The sequence below is a fragment of the Pelmatolapia mariae genome, linkage group LG1 (genome assembly GCF_036321145.2).
Source record: "Pelmatolapia mariae isolate MD_Pm_ZW linkage group LG1, Pm_UMD_F_2, whole genome shotgun sequence".
In the NCBI taxonomy this organism is placed as follows: Eukaryota; Metazoa; Chordata; class Actinopteri; order Cichliformes; family Cichlidae; genus Pelmatolapia; species Pelmatolapia mariae.
The window spans coordinates 40,876,756-40,893,160 of record NC_086227.1 but is presented as its reverse complement, the minus strand read 5'-3'; positions in this window follow the sequence as shown (position 1 = coordinate 40,893,160).

Here is a 16,405-nt window from a genome sequence, read left to right as displayed (position 1 = left end):
CATTTCTGCCCCTACAGGTGCGGTGTGCACGCCGCTGGGGCAAATTACCGGACCTCGAAGGAACTACGTGTTCCTTTTTATGTGTACGTATTTGTTCTCAAGCAGCAGAACATCGACGTTTGCATTTTTTAAAGCACAAAAACAGAAAAAGATTATTTATGAGATCCATTTTTAACCCTCCCAAACAGAAAAAGCTTAGAGCAGCGGTCCCCAACTCCCGGGCCACGGACCAGTACCGGTCCGTGAGTCGTTTGGTACCAGGCCACGAGAGTTGAGGCTCAGGTGTGAAATTTATGGTTTTCAGGGTTTTTATCAGTTTTTATCGTTATTTTTTTAATCCTTTTTAACATTAACTTGGTTTCTCGGTCTTTTCCCGTGTGTTATAAATAAATAATCCTTTTTTGGTACCAGTACTGGTTTTATTTTGTTGTATTTATCCGCGACACCTTCAAGGCCGATCTGTGAAAATATTTTCGGACATAAACCGGTCCGTGACCCAAAAAAGGTTGGGGACTGCTGGCTTAGAGTCAAACCTGAGCAGCACGGTGCTGTAGAGGTTAGCGCCATCGCCTCACCAGAGGACGGTCCAGGGTTCAAGCTTTTCCTCCCACAACAGCATGAAGGTCAAGTTAACTGGTTACTTTGAATGAGCAGTCAGGCTGATAAAAATGACAACGTATGTACATATATCATCATCATCATCTCTTCTGACTGTACATCACAACTATATAATAAATAATACATTATTTCATGTGTGTACTGAAATACTGTGTTTCTTGTTGGATAGCTGAGTTACATTCACCAGCAGAGGCACAGACTGCTCTCTGTAATGTTCAAACACAACGGCATCAATAATAACTCCCAGCAGACACCGGGCCGCTCCAGCTATGACCACGTCCTCCTGGTTCCTCTCCCGGTCTCTGCAGCAGCTTCACGCGAGCGTGGTTCAGAGTGCAACCATGCGGCGTGGAGGAGTAAACAGCCGACGGGTGACATCACCTTTCGTGTAGCGTCGGGCTGAACGTACACAAATAATTGAAGCCCTTGACCCCGTCGAGCTGCAGAGGCTGTAAGTACAAACCTGACATTTTGATACCGCTGCGGGGGCCCTTTCACCACTTCTTTTTATATTCCAGTAATCCTCGCCAGCCCGAGGAGGGAAAACGGCTGGGGGAGTGGGGGGGGGAGGGAAGTGTGAATGATTAAGATTGTCAAACTCAAATAATGCACTCCAATGACAGACTATAAATCAGGATTTGTGACATTTTCAGAAAAGCTCGGCTCTGTGTGTGCGTGAGCGAACACACACACTCACACCGCCCTGAATGCCATTCATTTATTATTTACATGTGGTAGGTTTGTGTGTGCGTGAATGCCCGTAACCTTTCTGCATCTGTGTGTGTTTGAAGTGTTCATAGTCACATCTGCTTGCACAGGAGTGTGTGTGTGTGTGTGTGTGTGTGTGTGTGTGTGTGTGTGTGTGTGTGTGTGTGTGTGTGTGTGTGTGTGTGTCAGGACACGATGGCGGCGCTCTCATAGACTGACGGCTATCGACAGAAGTGAGATGCTCCTCGTTGCCCCGCCCTCCCCCGCCCCTCCTTCTTTAATCATTTCCACTAAGATGTTGTCTGCCGTCACCGCCGCTGAATTTACGCCGCCATCAGCTGTATTTGCATATTGCCTAATATGGATATTTCCAATTGAGACCGTCCCTCAGCGGCTGATGGCTTCTGTGTTTCATGGCTGTTATTCCCCCTCTGCCATCTCCCCCATCACCGCACAGAGGACAGATAAGAGCAACGGAGTTAATTCCTCACCACCTGATTGGCTCCATCATTTGCTTTGTATCAGCAGTTGTCACACTGCGCTGCTGGTCTTTAATGCTGGAGAATGAATTAACCTACAGCTGATTTTATTTAAAAATGGAAATTAAAAGAATAGTTTCAGTACTTACTTTTAGCTTAAAGCTGGTTAATGGCTAATAAAAAAGGCTAACGCTCCCATTCTGCTCATTTCAGATCCACGTTTTTATTCTTGGATGCTCCCACAGCAGCTTTGCATGATTCACAGTTCAAATAATCCTTCTTTATCTGTTTATCCTCTGTCTGAAAGAAGGCTGCTTTAGCTCCTCCCCTTTAGGATAGCTTTCTCTTAAACTGTGACATCATCCAGACTGAGGAATAGAAAAAACTGTCATAAACAGAGTGTTCAGAGCAGCCTGAGCTCTGGGCTCACAGGAGAGCTGCTGGCGTTGGCGCCGTGACAGATGATCCACACGGTGAGGGCCACCTCTGTGTCACATGTGGCGTTCTTTTCACTGTTAACAGTGACAGTAGTTAACAGTAACAACTGTGCTTTAACTCAAACTATTATCTTTCCTAAGCGACCAAAAGAGCAACAAAAAAGAAACCACCACCCCCCCGAGTCATGCCGTGGTCAGAGCTGTTCCTTGTTCCTTCACGAATGTTCACCGGAGACCAGGAGCTGTCTGCAAGCTTCTCTGCTGCAGTGAAAGACTGGAGCTAACTCTGGCAGCTTCTGAGAGGCTTTTCTTTGTTTCCTTGCAGGACTTGCTGTTTGGGGACCATGTCAAAGACCCTGCGTGATTTTGCTGCTTTGGGGTAAACTGCTCACTTTGTTTTGAGGAGTTTGACTCAGTGCCATTTTGGGGAGAGGTGGGGTTTGTTTGTAATTTTCTTTGGTGCACTCACTTTTGCACCGTACCTCTGCTCATTGCATTTTTTGGTTTGGAGTCTCTTGGATTTATGGTGAAGTGAACCCTCACCCAAACTCCTCTGGCTGAAGCAGCTACCAACCGGCCTGTGGTGGGCACTCTGGGCCCTCAGATTTGGAGGTGACCACAGGTTCCCACAGGGCAAGCTGGAGGACATCACTCAGTGCAAACAGCAGATTTAGATCCTGAGACCTCCGAAGATTAAAAGATCTGTTTGTGAGCTCCTCTAAAAGGCAGCAGTTATCTTCTTACAGCAGCACCTCTGCGAACCTTCAAACACAGGTATGAGCTTAATTTTAGCGTGCACTTCCACACGTGCGGTTCTTAATTGATCCTGTTCAGCGAGCATCGTGGTGTGGAATCAGGAAGTGGCAGCACTGAAGGATCTCTCCTCTGCAGCAGCACTGCTCTCCTCCTCTTGTCCTTAGCTGCATGTTGTTTTGATACACAGCTGCCATCTGTGTGAAATATTAATGCAGTGGGCTGATTTGGGGTGTCGAGCAGTGTCACTCATTTGGCTTTTAATCATGCGGCAGCTTGAGAAAAAAGGAGGGAAAATAACTTCCCTTCCTGGGTGGCTGTCAAAGTCTTCCCAAAGTCATCCGGCTGGCGGGCGTCATGGCTGTCGCCTGTCTCCGCTTTCATTGACAGCTGCATTTTTGGCTCGTCTTCGAGCGGCTGAGCGCTTTCACGTCTTCAGCCAAAACAAGGACGACACCCATGAAAATTTAAATACGGCTCCGTCTCACCGCTCAGCCCTTCCACGGGGCCTTCCTCCCCTGAAGAGTGCAAATTAACACCCTGCTGAATTTCTCGCCGCATTTCATCCACATTATTAGGAACAGCGTTTGTGATTTGGATGCGCTTGTTCCTGCTGGCGTGTCTGGCTTGCACACACGCCATTCTTTGATGGGTGCAGAAGGTGGACGTGGCCGCCATCACGCCACCCACTAGCATGAACGTTTTGGACGCCACTGTGTTGTTTTATGGGAGCCAGGTGTGAGCAGGCAGTGTCTCTTCTTTGCTACATCTTCTCAGACCTGTAACATATGAAGAAAAGTCTGTTTCTGCCACGAGCGCAGCTATAATACGCAGGTTCAGGTGAGTGCGCTGAGGTAAATAGTGCCTGTGATCTGCAGACTGGCAGCTTCACGGCGACATGTTTTTATTTCTGACCCAAAGAAAAGAGAAACTGTGAGACATGATGACAGAGTGACAGATGAGCTTCATCCAGCTCATAGAATAGAAGTTCTCACCCCCTCGGCCCATTATCTGGGTTTTTAACAAGGCCGTCTAATTAATATTTATAGCTTAATTGCCTTCTGCTTTTTTTTCCTAAGAAAGAAGAAACACAGCTAAAATAGTGTTGTTGTTAATTAAGACAAATGCATTAATTATTAAAGATGCAAACATGTCAGGCGAGCATAACTAATTATTCGAGCGTGTTAACAGTTGTTTAATGTTAGCAGCAGCTGAATTATTTAGAGCACCGGAGCCATATTTGGACTGTTTGAAATGTGGCGTGGTAAGTGGGGTGAACAAAGTCACAGCAGACAAACCAATGAAAACACGCAGAGAGAGGGAGAAAAAAACTCTTACAGATGTGGCCCACCTAAATATAATTGCTCATTACAGGTGGAAGAAAGTGTTGGTGTTCATTTAAAGCACTACAAAAACAGCCAGGTTCTGGCTATGATGATTTGTTCGTGTGTGTGTGTGCGCGCTGAGGGGAAATGCATCAGGGGATGAAGGTAACTGGATGTGACAGCAGACAATTTATGTTGTTATGTCTTAATTGTCACCTGATGTGCATGCAATCTGGAACGCTGTCAAAAAAAAGGACTCTTCCTCACCGCGGAGTACGACGATGAGGTGCGAAGACAAACGTGATCAAACCTGCACCAAAGGCTGGATTTACCTCATCACCTGTCCGTCGGTCCATCTGTCTGAGTGGTAAAAAAAATACCCCCGCCCCCACACAAACATCTCGAGTCCAATTAAAGGTGCTTTAACGGGAATCGGAGCCGTGCTGATGATGTCAGCCCATAAAAACTGTCACATGAAAATTAGCTGTCAGCTTTTATCACTGTTGTTTCCCCACTTCACTCTCGTTTCACTTTCTGTGATTTCTGCCAAGTGTGATGATGTCTGCTGAAGTAATTACACCAAACTCAATGTAATCATCATTCTATAAATCAGGACGTAACCTGCCTCCATCAGGTGCTCATCAAGCACGTCACAAAGGAGAGTGCATCGAGAAAGTCGCTCTGCAGTGATCGTCCTAAGAATACGAGGCGCTGACATCAATCCTAAAATCGATCTGCACTATAAAGAAAAATCTGGATATCAAACTGGAATATTTTCCTCCTAACATTCATGCAGGGTCTTACAAACATCTCCTGAGAATTGATTTCAGAATTGATCTCCTCAGAACAGCAACAGCTCGGGGTCGCAAAGTGGCTTGCAGATGTGTGACTGCTCATGTAGTCGAGTCCAGAGACTTCTGTCCAAGCTCTGCAGACGACGATGACTGAGAACCTTCACAGACAGACTGCTCATGTAAATACACACACACACGGGCACACACACACAGACACACACACACTCACACAAACACACAGACACACACTCACTCACACAAACACACAGACACACACGTCTGCACGCACACACACACAGACACACACTCACTCACACAAACACACAGACACACACTCACTCACACAAACACACACGTCTGCACGCACACACACACACACACACACACGTCTGCACACACGCACACAAACACACACACACTCACTCACACAAACACACACACACACACACACGTCTGCACGCACGCACACACACACACAAACACACACTCACTCACACAAACACACACACACGTCTGCACACACACACACACACACACAAACACACAGTGTCTGCTGTAATGTATACGCCCACTGTGACCTGCGGTCACATGACAGTTACTTTCATTTTCTTCTACATATTCTTCTCCTTGTCACCAAGGTCACCGGTGACTCCCTCCTCCTTCGCCCTCCTTCCATCGCTCCGCCCCTCCCACCTCTTCGCCCTGATGGCCTCATGAATCATCCCGTCTTCCCCATCGAACTCTCCGACGCCTCTTTCCCACCACAGCCACCCCAACTTCCCCAATCCTTCTTCATTCCCGCTAACAATTTGGTAATGAAATATTGATTTTTAGTTAGATTCAAATGGATGTTATTAACTTTGCATTGATAAATTGTTCTCTCTTTCTCCTGGTCTCTCCCTCTCTGTGTTTTGGATAGAGTGCCGGTAGTAACAGCTGATTAACAGTAAAGCCTGCAGGCCTGATTTTCTTCATGACCTACACGGCTCCTTTTAGAGGCCACTCCCTGTTTACCTCCCGTAGACGTGCACTCTTTCACCTCCCTGCATTAAAAGCTGTGAATATATACTGATTACCTCCTTCGGCCAATGACACGGGCTCGGAGCGTGTTTTATTGAATGCTGCGAACTCCGATGAAGTGCCCTTTTCAGAGTGAGTCATGCGTGGCATTGCAGCGTCCTCTCCAGCTCAAACATGATCACTCTATCAGTGCACAATAAAGTGTTTAGAAGAGAAAAAGGAAATAGGTTGTGTTTCGGTAAAGGTGGTTCACAGAAATGTAAAAATAAAAGAGTAAATGAACAAAAGCAAAGGCAACAATAGACACGAGGACTCGTTCTGCTCGTTTCCAGCTTCTTTTTTAATTTCTTCTTCAGCAGTTTTGCATGAGTCACCGCTCAGAGTAACCCTTCTTTATCTGACACTGCGGCTCCTCTGGCGATCGCTTTCTTCTAAATGGCGGATGAGCCATCATTGTGGTTTGGCGCTATATAAATAAACTGAACTGGCAGGTTCAGTTTATTTAGGTAGGACAAGGTACACTGAAAAAAAGGCCATGTTGGATTTATTTAATTCAGTAGTGGACTTTGGTTGCACACAACTGTTTTGCTTTGGCAGACACTTAAACAACTGAATTAAATCAACACAACTTATTCATATTCAATAAACCTGTGCGTTTTGTCTTCATAAAACGTGATTGAAACATGTTTAGATGAAGTAAGTTGAGCTCTTGGAATATTTTAATCCTTCACAATTTTGTCATTTTATTCCAACTTCAATAACTTTTACCTCAGTACTACTTGGTCACTTAGATACTACATGTTGTCTTCATATTACATAATGTTCAACAAAGTCTAGAGTCTGGTTAACATAAAAATTTAATGGATCTACAACAACTATCCTCCTATCTTTATCCGGGTTGCAGGGGGGCTGGGGCATAACCCTGAAGCGATAGGGTAAGAGGCAGGGTACACCCTGGACAGCTCACCAGTCTATCACATAGAGACAAACAACCATTTGCACTCACATTCACAGGCAATGTAGAATCACCAGTTAACCTAACCTAACCTTTATGACTTTTAACTGTGGGAGGAAACCAGACTACCCAGAGAGAAACCACTGCAAACTGGCCAGATTGTGGATTTGAACCCAGGACCTTCTTGCTGTGAGGTAACAGAACTAATTACCATGCCACCAATCCAGGCTTAACAAAAGTAGGAAAGCTATGATTTCAAGGCTTGATGCAGAATTTTCTGTACATTTTTGTCCTTGACAGGTTAAACCACAATAAAAAGCAACAGCATACACGTGGTGTGTGTGTGGTTGTCTGCCTCCTATAACTCCAGTGATTTTCCTGCAGTTTGAAATCTCGTGCGATCTTGTCAATTTCACGAGTCCAGCAACTAACCACTCTTACTAGATTGTATCACGTCATCTCAACAAGAACAAATTATGTTGTTGAATTTCATACAGATCCTACATCATTTAAATACGTTCAAGATAAAAACATGAAATTTTTGTGTTCAAATTGCAAGGTAGACTTTTTAAATGTACAACCACCCAATTTACTTTTTTTGGTATACCGAAAAAAGTAGAGGCGGCTGCTCGACTTGACTGAGGCTACGTCCACACGTACCCGGGTATTTTTGAAAACGCAGATTTTTCTATGGGTTTGCACCTTTCGTCCACACGTAAACGGCGTTTTCGGTCACTGAAAACTGAGATTTTTTAAAAACGCCTGCCAAGGTGGATATTTTCAAAAACTCAGTTTTTGCGTTTACGTGTGGACGAGAAAAACTGAGAAAACGCAGCGTCAAAGGTGTGCGCCTTTTTTGACGTCACATTGTGCGCCATGTTATTGTTTCGGTGAAATGAATTTCTACAATGGCGGACTGAGACAAAATACTGTTACTGTTAATTTTACTCTCTGCAGTGTTTAAATGCTTACATGTACACACACAGTTACTCTCCCTCCACACAGAGGACTCAGTTCTGCTTCTATGCGCCATCTTTGTTTACTCTTTCCCACCGATTGGCCAACATTTCTACACGGTTAGGAATATATCGCCACCTGTTGCTTTGGCATGTTCCTAGCAGCGTTTTCCTTCAATTTTGCGTTTACGTGTGGACGGGATTTTTTTTAAAAACAAAACGGAAAATCTCCGTTTTCAAAAATACCCGTGTACGTGTGTACGTAGCCTGAGATGGAAGCCTTCCTCACGATCCAAAGCGCGCGAGACTGAAATCCCGTGCGGTGTCGCGAGATTTAACATTGCTATATTATTGACTTACTTCACTCGAACATGATATGAACAATTTAATCTACCCCCTCTGCATATCATGTAGTTTCTACACTATATAGTTACACTTAACTTTAAAGCACGAGGCACTTGTGTTAAATACACGCAAGATGCTTACATAAATCCAAGAGATGGCCAAACCCTTTTTTTCAGTGTAGGTAGGAGAAGAAGAGCACAGTCTGGTTGCCATCATCACATGCCTGCGACCACATATGTAAATGTCATTGCGGTGAGGCGTCCGTCCTCTGGCTCGTTATATCTCAAACAGAAGATCTTTTGATCGTCACAGAATGCAGAAACAAAACCTCGAGCAGTGTCTTTCCTCCTGTTTAACCTCCAGATGTTTCTGGATTGTCCTTCGTGTGCATGATTCTGCTCAGACATCTGGACCCGGGAGTGATTGTTTCACGTGCTCACTGAGCGAGTGAGTGAGGCCGGATGCTAACGATGGTAAAGTAATGACATTTCATTTCACTTTCTGAAATACAACACGTGTGCTTCCTGCTTGCTACGCCGGACATCGCCGCACACTTTCACAGCTTCATGCACATGCCACCGCAGCCGTCCCACCCCCACTCCCGTCCGCTATTTAAACCAGCTATCTGACACAAGATAGACGCGGCGGACAGGCAGAGCCCAGGGGACGCAACCGAGGTTGCATATGAGGCGTCCGTTACCAAGAAGGCCATTTACATTTCTCTCTGCGCATTTTCACTGACAGCGACACAATTTCCTGTTCCGTCTGGCGAGCTTTTGACTGCGAGTCAGGGACTGAAATGTAATCTTTGGGTTGGCGGCGTGCTCGGACTCCCCAGAGTATTTCCACACCAAAACCTTAAAGTCTGCTCGGGTAATCTTTTATTCCAGAGGTCTGAGCTGTTTCTCAGCTCCAGAGATGGTGGAGCACTTTAAACCAGGCTGACTAATGTCACAGCTGTGAGATTACTCCACTGCAGCCCATCCACAAAACCTGGACGCTACCACTACAAAGCATTGGCAGAAAAGCAGGGGCTTTGTTTGAGATTCTCACTATATGGATTTTAATATTAAGAGTCTCTAATAATAAATCGACACCATCGTAATAAACACAGTTTTCTCCTCTGAAAGCCGCTTAATTTAATGTGTACTAAAAGACCAAACAGCGCAGTCTGAGCGTGCCTTTATTGTGCTTTAACGACAGCTTCTCCAAACTTTTCTGTTCGCCTCCTGCTGATGGAACATCACGAGGAGCTCGTTTTATACCCCATAAATCTGTGTACCTTTATGAAGCATCTTTTTAGGAAGAGACTATTTTACCTGCGAATGAAGAGAGTTACTTCTGAATATTTATTTCTGCGGCGTTACGAGTGTGCAAGTCGACCTGGACCGGAGCCGGGGACGAGGTGTTTGAGGTCATGTTGATTTCTCGGGAGAAATGCTCTCGATGGGCTTTTTTAACGAGGAAACACGATCGCGCCGTGCTGCCACTGTGATTTATGTTCAGACAACAAATCACTGAGCCTCAAACATCATGACGCTGTGCACACTGTGCACGCCGTGCACTCGGTGACGGTGAGTGGCACAATTTAAATAGATATGCGACTTATCTGTGCTGCTGATACGAGGAAATGTGGAGGATTTCTGCTGCGGAAAGCTGCCGGCTGTTTATTGAGGACAAAATTACATCTTCAGCCAAATCAAACGTTCTCTTTAGTCTGAGCTGTCTGGGCTATTGCTGCTCAATAAAAAAACAGCAATAACCACAGAGGCTTGTGGACCATACAGGTGTGAGCAGGTAAAGTCAGGGCTTGATTCAGACCCGCTTTCACCGAGACAAGCAGACAAGCTTTCTGCAGAGAGTTTCAGTCTGAGACTACAAACCTCCACCAAAGCTCAACGCTGTCGTCTGTCAGTGTGATGTGTACTCGTGAAGGTACAACACCAGATGTTCTCACGATCATGGTACAACAATAAACAGCCGACTGTTTCGATTCTTTTTTCTGGGATTAACGGAAAGAAAAGAAGAATCAGCTGATTCCAGATTCACCGACATGTGAAGCGGGTTTTAGTCTCAGTTTACCTGAGGTTACATATGTGCTGTTTAAGAGAAGCCGGGCACGCCAGAGGAAGCAGAGCATGATGGTCCAGTATAGTGTCCTGTTGTTTCTCCTACGACAGCGTGACCTTTGTTAGGTTCAGAAACACCCTCCCCCCGCCGCCTGGCTCAGCGATATAAGGACACATTAAATAAGATAGGACTGCTCTATTAGGAAGGGAGACTGTCTCATGCTACATGTAGATAACCTTGTGTTATTAGCTCCCTGATGGCCAATCAATACAGGACTTCCTAGCTGCTGAGGATGAACCAAGTCCCTCACCTAGATAATCATCTCTTACTGTCTGAAGCGGAATAATTGGGGGCCTCTCAATCCCAGCATTGTTGACAGGAGTGCTTTGCATATTAAAAACGCTGCATTAACAGTCTATCACTCTGAACAGAGCATAAACATGCATATACATAATATTTGGAGATAATTGAGCTGGGATGCATTCCCGAACCCACAGGAACCAAAATAGCTCGATAAAACGAGGCCAGGATGTATGGAAGGACTGCTGTTTACGACTGTCTCAGGAAGACAAGTGCAGCAGCGAGCTGAGTCTCTGAAGGCCGTTTCTCTGTGGAGTGGAGACATCATCTTCCCACTGAGCAGCTGGTCCCCAGCCGGTGGGACTGACATGGATGATGACGGTGATGATGTTTAAACGAAACGCTCCCTGTCCATCTGTCCAAGCTTTTACTGCTTTTCTGTGTTCTCGCTTCCTCGTGTGACCACAGTCTCGGGTTATCCATTTCCTGTTCTACTCATAATACCCTGTGATGTCACGTATTCAAACAATAAAGAGCGGCAGTGAAGTAAAGAAGCTGCCTTCAGAGCTGCCATACTTACTTCTCTCAGTGAGTCTCTTTAATTACAGCGATCAGTGACGCAAACATCTGAATGCATTCAGGGAGATCACAGAGGCACCCTACCAGAACACCACCGAATATAACCCAAAAACAAGTCTCTCTGCTGAGGTGCTTATGGGACAAGGTATTAGAGAAGCTCAAACAGAACAGATGTTTTGATCCTTCCAGTTGTTTTTGTTAAACTCTTCAAAGAAATAATTTTCTCCCAGGCAAGAAATTAAATTCCCCCACGGTGTGTCTCTTTTGGTCCCGTCTCCCTCCCCTCACCCCAAACAATGGCTGCCCCTCCCTGAGCCTGGTTCTGCTGGAGGTTTCTTCCTGTTAAAAGGGAGTTCTTCCTTCCCTCTGTCATTAAGTGCTTGCTCAATGGGGGGTTCATCTCTGTATTATTGTAGAACAACAGTATAAAGCACCTTGAGGTGACTGTTGTTGTGATTTGGCACTATATAAATAAAACTCAATTGAATTGAAATGTGGCCACTGACATATTACTTCTCTGTGTTATATGAGTCAAAGGTATATGGACAAAATGGTGATGGGTAACCAACCGGATATAGTAGTGGTGGACAAGCAGAGGAAGACGGCCGTAGTGATAGATGTAGTGATACTGAATGACAGGAACATCAGGAAGAAGGAACACGAGAAACTGGAGAAATACCAAGGGCTCAGAGAAGAGCTCGAGAAGATGTGCAGGGTGAAGGTAACAGTGGTCCCAGTGGTACCCTATAATTTCCTTCGGGATTAATAAAGTATTTCTGATTTGGATTCTGATTCTGAATCAGAGCACTCTGTGCAGTGACTCCCAAGCTAGTCGAGTGGCTCCAGCAGATCCCAAGAACAACATCAGAGATCTCTGTCCAGAGAGCGCAGTCCTAGGAACAGCTAAGATACTGCAGGACCCTCAAGCTCCCAGGCCTCTGGTAGAGGACCCAAGCTTGAAGGACAATAGGCCGCCCACAGGGGCGACAGGGGAATTAATTTTTTTTATATGTGGCACTATGATAAAGATAAATACATGAAAATATTAGCCCCCCATTTTATTTTTATGCTTAAAGTCACTTCCTTAGGAAAGACTACTGTTATTGTCTATTGTGCTGTAATATATGTTTCGCCAGCAGAGGGCGCTCAGTGTCTTACGCATCAGTAGCTGACAGCTCAGTAGAAGAAGTGTGGTCAGTACGTGTTGAGGCAGCGTACAGCCCACGCACCCAGTAGCTTTTGTTAACCGGCCTTCTCTGTTTTTTACAGGTAAGCTGGGTTGAAAATAATATATAAGTTATAGACAAAAGTAGCAATCAATGATAAACGTCTTACAGTGTAACAGATGTCAAGCTAAAGAGTGAATTCACGAGTTTAAGGGTTCGTAAAAGTGAATCGCCACCAGATGCAAAAATGGCGGACTCGTAGTCCGTGGCGATCGCGGTAATGAACCCGAGAACTGTTTCATGTCTTTGTGAGTTAAAGGGATATAAGCTAACTACTGCGGGACGACAGTGAAAGCACGAGCTTATGGCCAAAACCTTCTTTGAACAGAGTCAGTGTGTGGAAACGGAAATGCTAAGCTAAATGTAGAGTCAGGCTAAGCAATGGAGCACAGGTGTTACTATACGTGTGCTAATTCAGTTATTAGACTGTGCTGTAAGTCTGCAGAGCCGCACTGTGTATTTTTTGGACAGTCTGAGAAAATGTAAATCGCTTTATGTCCTTTTCATTAAGAGCGAATGGAAGAGAGTTAGAAAACAACTTAATGAATTTCCTCAAAATTGATGTGCTTTGTGAATGGGGCTTTGGAGTTGACTCACGCCGCAGTGCATTGTGGGAGCGCGGCACCATTGTAGCAGGCCACGAATCAAAACAAACACTGTGTTGGAAGGAAGATTGCTATGAACCATACTTAAAAGCAGCTCAAAAGAAAAAGGACGTTATAGAGACAGATTGCGTCCGGATGCAAAGAGACGGTACTTGCAAAAAATAGCATGCATGGGAAATGTGGACCTGTATGAAATACGGCCGTGGAGTAGAAACCCTGAAGACCAGCCGCGATTGACTTAGCCTGATATATTTTCCTACCTTGTCTGTGGAGTCAGTGCATACACGGCGAACCAATCTCGCAATTATAAATGTCTGGAGGCGCACATCCAATTCACCAAGGACTGGGTACAAGATTTGGCTTTTTTTAAGCCTCCACGTCGTGAATACGCCGTCATTCAAACAAAGGTAAGTCAGCTTGAGTACTGTGAGTAAAATGTGTTTGATTTTCCCCCGAACATTCAGATTAGTGCAGCATAAATTCATTCATGAGGGGAAATTACAGTGAGAACATGTTGAGGCTCTGTTAGCTGGGTAACATAGTGAGTTCAGTGCATTGATGTGACATTGTCCTGAAGGATGTAGTTATTCTCTATGGTTAAAGAAATTTTGCACTAATTAATTTACATTTATTATAAATAATCCTACTTATACATATTGCTTCAGTGTTTGTCCTGTGTAACTAAAAATATATTCTATTTTTGTTTTATACATTGATTAATGACCTGCAGAATCTCCTTATCATATTAAGTGATTCATAATTGTCACTTAAAGTCGAACTTTATGCTTTCTCCATCTTGAAAGTGATGACATCCTTGCATTAGGTACTTTAGGTTCATTTTTTGCTGGCATATTAAAACAAAAAAACAGAATATAGCATGCAGCGTTCTATAGATGGATACATAAAAACACTTTATTTGTTACATTTATGATAAATGGATTTGAAAGTAGATAAAACACATTTGTGTCGGCCTTGCCTCATTAAAGTTCTTGTCTTTAAATGAACTTTGTCTGTGTGTGTTTCAGGTACTGCACTCTAACAGACTGAATGAACCAGCATTGCAGCCATGGGTCACCGTGAGCACCACAGGGAAGGTTGAAGCCGCCCACTGCACCTGTATGGCCGGAGTCGCTGAGGCTTGCACCCGTGTCGCTGCTCTTCTGTTTAAAGTAGAAGCAACAGTGTTGATCCGTGGCACAAGGACTGTTACAGATGAACCTGCATACTGGGCTTTACTGGGTAATGTGACCAAGATACAGTCAGTGGTTGGCTATAAGATAGACTTCTACTCTTTAGCTGCCCAAAAAAGGCTCTCAATCAAAACATAAACAGACCATCCGTAGTGACAGGTAAAAGAAGCCGTCCTCAGAAAAGAAAAATTCCACCTGCTACTGTGGAGGAGTCGTCTCAACTGATGGGAAAATATTTCTCCAAGCACCCATAATGTTGTATTTACGGGGTCTACATTTATGCCTCAAGTGCATTGCCATGTAAATAATTTGCATTTACTGAATATGTACTTACTAAGTAACACTGTTCAAAAGTTGAATAAAGAAACAAACAAATGTTTGCCTTTTTTTTTATTATTAAAACCACTTTGTAGAACGTCACATCAGTTACAATGTAGAATCCATGTTGTTTATAGTTTACAAATGACAAAATGTTCACATAAAATCATGACAGCATTTAAATAATATCACCCACTACTAGCATTCTGTAATTTACTGTCACTACATATACAGCACAATACTTTTAAGAGTATTTAACAAGAGCATTTTTCCCTGGTTTTACTACCACACTGGGGCACGTTCACCCTCACATGGAAGAAGTAATCTGATTGGCATGGTGGTATGTAGCATGTAGTTTGAAGCAGGGATTTCGGAGTGCCCCGTGTGTAGGGACACAGTCAGGATTTGTTTCATCCATTTCATAGGCTGGTTTGCTGCAATAATGAAAAACAATTATGTTCTATTTATAGAGTTGCTAAATCTACAAAATCACTCATTAGGATGTTTGTTCTAATTTGCTATGACCTCAGAGCGCATTGAAAATAAAACTAATAGGCTATAAAGAGTAATATGAACTTATTTAGATCTTCTCTGAATGAAAATGTCTGTAGCACACTAACAGATATCTGGGGATGGTAGAGAACTGGATATCAGCTCATCTCACAGCTGCTATCCAGGCTAGACGCCTTCTTTTGGTAACATCCGATACATGAGCTCCCTCACGTTGCTTCCAGGTGGAAAAGGATAAAAAGAGAGCCCATTTTCCAGCTTATTCCCTTCCCGATCGTGCGATCGAATATTACAACCGACAACACAGCAAGTGCGAACCATTACTTATGCTTTCGCTCCTTAGCCCTTTGTTTGGCCTGCTAAAATGGCGCCTCGGCGGCCACGCCCCCTCCAATGACATCACGCTCCAAAGCCCTATAGTTGGAGCCACCTGGTGGACAAATACCGCAACTGCAACTGTTAAGGTTCCAAATTGCTGCATCGCGCATGCCTCAGCAAAGGAAAATACTCCCAAGCTGGTGGTAGGTGCTTGTGAGCGATGCTGTTGTCAATTTTGTATGTGTATTAATGAAAGCATTCTCATAGTGGCAATTGTCAACATGTATTTTGATTGTAAGCAGTACTAGCATGTATCCTGAAAGTTACAGGCATTTTGATGCATGGGTAGTAACTTTATTCACGAGTAGCATTTTTAGTTAGCATGCTAAGCTAATACTCGTTAGCTAGTCGGGTGCTTTTTGACTTGCACTCAGCTCTAATGTTTCTCTATGAGATTGTAATTGTTCTAATTTTGTTAACGGAACTGAATGTTTTCTTTGTATCAGGTAGGCACTGTCAAGTACAAGTTTTAGTTGATGCTGTTGTATTAAAAAAATGATGAAGAATGATGTCTGTGAAGGTTCTCAGTCACCAGGTCAAAGAAAAACGTCTGGACTTCTTTAAGTTGCTTGAAGACGTTTCACCTCTCATCCGAGAAGCTTCTTCAGTTCTAAGGTCAAATGGCCGAGAGTCCCAGATTTAAACCAAGTGGGAGTATCCCCCCAAAGAGGGACAAAGGACCCCCTGGTGATCCTCTAATCACATGAGCCAAGGTGTGAAAGCGGGTGTGGGACCTAATCAGCCAGGGTTTCGGGTGTGCTCATTGTGAAACCTGGCCCCACCCTATCATGTGAATTCCTGAGGTCAGATGGCCCAGGATGTGAGTGGGCGTTAAGGCG